This window comes from Photinus pyralis, unplaced genomic scaffold (genome assembly GCF_008802855.1).
Source record: "Photinus pyralis isolate 1611_PpyrPB1 unplaced genomic scaffold, Ppyr1.3 Ppyr1.4_LG1, whole genome shotgun sequence".
Lineage (NCBI taxonomy): Eukaryota > Metazoa > Arthropoda > Insecta > Coleoptera > Lampyridae > Photinus > Photinus pyralis.
In genome coordinates this window covers 18,865,960-18,870,075 of record NW_022170249.1, presented here as the reverse complement: position 1 = coordinate 18,870,075, position 4,116 = coordinate 18,865,960, and the positions used below count along the sequence as shown (strand labels likewise).

The 4,116-nt window shown below is 35.1% G+C and overlaps 1 long non-coding RNA gene across 1 annotated transcript; it reads right to left on the bottom strand.

Moving 5' to 3' along the window:
• Positions 1-919: 919 nt before the first annotated feature.
• LOC116180720 lies at positions 920-1,520 on the bottom strand. The gene is made up of 2 exons (XR_004147159.1): positions 1,253-1,520; positions 920-1,203 (listed from the first exon to the last, which is right to left on the bottom strand). It is a non-coding gene; the product is annotated as an uncharacterized LOC116180720 (long non-coding RNA).
• Positions 1,521-4,116: the final 2,596 nt, after the last annotated feature.

The window sequence follows — 4,116 nt, the reverse complement described above, 5'->3', positions numbered from 1 at the left end:
TGGCGGCCATTTTTAAAAATGGAGGTCTATCATGACTTCCGGTGGTTGTTCGGAAATTCTGACCATTGCATTGCGTTGCGTTCAACAGGTTAGAATCTTGCGGCGGTGACTACAAACAGGCCTTGGTGGCTAAATTTACTTTTTTCAACATTTTTCACATGAAACTTGAACCCCCGCCCTGAAATTCCAATCCTAAGGGATGAAATTTCAGGAATTACGGGTCAAATCATTATTTAAGGTCCATACAACAATTATGCAAAGCGATATGCTTGCATCATTAAATGCACTATTTTTTTGTGTACTGCGGGTACGAAGAGAAAGTGGCTGCAATAGGGCACGCGCTAAAGACTGTTTATCAACTTTGATAGTGGTTTCATCAGGAGTATCACAAGAATCTCACTGTGGTCAGATATTATTTACCTTATCATCTAAGCTTATGGTGATAATGAGACATTACCTACAACGCATTATGCACACCGCTAATAATTATCATTCAATACATTGCTTTGGTGAATCGGCTACACAAATTTAAGAACACAGAGTGGTTTATTAGCAGAATTAGCTATCATCACGGGGTGTAATATATTTATTTTTCAAACCAAATTGTGTGGTTACAACTTTATTTACAGTATTAGCATTGAATAATATTCAGATTTATTATTCAATGGTATTAGTGACATCAGGTTGCAGGTAATTGTTAATTCTTTAAATGGTAGATGTTCTGTGTATTTTATCAGTTTCATATTATAATGAGAAATGCAATTTTTCTCCCAATCAAGTGCTCTTGTCAGAAAAAATCGAAAGTAGTTATCATAATTTAAGACAGTTCAATGATTCCCCATTGAAGCAACAATTCTGCTTTTACGAACAGCCTGTATAGATAGGATGTACGCATAATGGTACCAACTACAAACTTCAGTTATGTTTATTCCTTTTTGCTAAATAAGTGCATTTTCTGTTTAATTCTCTGACGATCCAAACATAGGTCATTACATGATTTTATTTTCTATTAACAAAAAGGTACAGATGTACTTATAATTGTAAACTAACCGCTCACTAAAATAACACAGGCGTATTGTACGCCTACTGCTGCTTCAACAACTGATGCCGTAATGCAAGGAATGGAAGGCCTAAACCTGATCCGAAGAAGACTATGAAGATAGCAGTAAGTTTATACTTATTGCCCACTTCGAAAGGTAAATTCTGTAATAAGTGTTTAGATTCCATGGTAATGATTACATAATTTACATACCTCTCCCGGAACGCCGCCGTGATGATTTCTAACTAGTCCTTTAACAGCGTTCCTAAGTAAAACCGAACTTCTTCCTAGCATTTTGGAAAATTATACCCACACGAACACACTTGTTTCAAATTTATTCAGCTGTTCAAGTTAAAGTAATGGCGATTTGTTCCGAACTTGCGCTTGCGCATAACAAGAATAATGTTAGAGCAACTTATTGGAACATCAGCGCTACTCATTACAACTTGACCTACTCGTCTAACCATCAGACAGAGTGTAACAATGGTAACGGGGTTATCTTATATATATGGGTTATATATGGCTAGAATTGTGATGATTTTCCAAGGATACTATATAATTTAATCTAGTATCCTTGATGATTTTCATAAGCTTAAATTCTAAAACGTAGATCTCTCTACTATTAAGAAAAATGAGTAATAATCAATTTTTACCTTCATTAGTACAGGAATTTGTAATGAACCGTAGATCAATTAATATTTATAATTTTTTACATACAGATTTCTAGAAATTTACGTAATATTCCCTCTTTCATAAGTTACTCACTCACGGTCGTATACACAGGTCTGGAAACTCGAACCTTTGTTTCGTTACACGTCAACTGTCGCGTAGTACCAAAAGTCGTCACGGGAGGCGCATGAGTCAGGGATTGTTCTCTTGACAATTAGGAACCGGGATATTTGCACCGTTCCATTATCGTAAACGCCAAATGGGGATTTACGATCATTCAACAGTTTTAAGGCTGATTCTCACTATACATAACGTTTCCATACCATATCCTTTCCATAACCATTCCTTAAATTATTATATCTACGAAATTGACCTTTAAGTGATATGTGCGTAAGACATTCAGTCGCGCGCTAATACACATTCGCCTTCCATATGTGAACGGAAAGGAGAATGTGTATTAGCGCGCGGCTAAATGTCTTACGCACATATCACTTAAAGGTCAATTTCGTAGGTATAATAATTTACGGAATGGTTATGGAAAGGATATGGTATGGAAACGTTATATGTTAAGTGAGAATCAACCTTCAGTCTTTAACCGGGTGGTAGAAATCACCAAACAATTATCCCAATAATTGTAACCATAGCAAAATCTACCAACCAGGTTACAGCGGTTGAATTTATCATAAATCGTGTAATATACCTAATGAAGTCAAAAGCTACAGAAGAAAGGCAAATTACATTTCATAGGTGGTCAACATAGTTGTAGGTTTTCCTTAAAATGGTTTTCTTTCATGATGATACATAATTTCATTCATTTCATAGGTTGTCATATTATAGTATAGATCCATTGCCGTAGCGATAGGATGTAAAACAACATTTTGAAATATATCTACTGTTCAGATTTCCTTTAGCCAGTGCCCTTCTACATATTTAAAAGATTGATCAAAACTTACATGAATATTATTTCTGGTCAAAACCATGTATAATTAAAACATAACATAAACTGAGTACCATTTACATCAAAAATGAAAACGATTTGAAAACAATAAAAGTTAACGGCATTTCCTATACACCTGATGGAATGAGGTTAAATCATGTCAATTTCGAAAACAAAGAGAAAATTCTATGAACTGTTGCATGCAAAACACAAATAAATTATAAAGAAATGTAAAGTATAGGTACTGCCTGCGTTAAATTAACACGAAATATCAAGAAACAAACTGTATCAGGATGCTTTCTCATTGACCGCCTAAATCAAAATGGCAATTGTAACCAACGATCGTGCTTTCCGAGACGACGCAGACCGTTTCCCCGTTCTTGTAAAAAAGTCGCGCTGTTGCCAGCTCTAAAAAATGTGAGCATCAACTTACTTTTGTAAATACATTAAGATAGAACCCGTCAGATTTAAACATTGGCGGTTGTTATATTTTTCAAAAAAGGTGCGCATCTTTGGTTTAACCAAAGAGTAACCATAATACTCTTTGGTTTAACTTTTTTGAGGACTATATAGTATCTAAATATTTGTTCCACGATATTCAAATTTTCCCTTTCGTTTTATTGTCATGTGTCATGCGAGTCTTTCTATCGAGTTGCCATGTTAATGTTTAAAGCCAGAATTCGGTTATTTATGTTATATATGAGTAGAGTTGAGCTGGCTCTAGAGAGGGGCTGGGGTCCCGCTTAGTCGCAACATTTTGTAATTAATTTTGCAAATTAGAATAGTTCAGATTTGAACGGGAATAATTGAATGTCCTTTCTGTATTATAAGAAGAAATCCCGGTGACTACCGAAGCTAGTGCTAGAAGCTAATGAAGCGTAGTTTGCTCACTGTCTTTATTCAATCTCGGCTCCATCTATGTAACAACTGAGTCCTATAACTTTAATGATATAAATCCTGAAAATACTTAAATACATAGGTACCTCTTTCATATCATTATCATGAAATAGATTGTGACTAAGAGATAACACAAATCTTATCAGATATAGTTGTAGGTGTAGGTATATTCACCTGTCACCCAATAAAACATAAATTATTTAAAATTTTGGAAAATTATGTTGATTAAATAGAAACTTTAGTTTACATTGTTACTTTGCAAGTGCATTGAATCCCAGGATAGTTGAACCATGCGATAAACAATTTGAGGTAGTACACGATTTGTCCCAAGAAGGTTGCGGCCGGGGTTACGTGTTTCGCAAGTAAGGGCATGCAGTTTTCGGATGTTTTCCACAATGTGTTCCCCATGAAATAAGTGATTTTTTTATGTAGATCCCCAAGAACCTTGTTCAGAAACGAATGCATGCCCGCCAGGTTTTAAGTGTCCCAATAATAACGACAAAAGCGTGTGCATCCCAGATCCGAGTAAAGTATATTCGCTATTGCATCAATTTTTCCATTCATTTATTTTTAA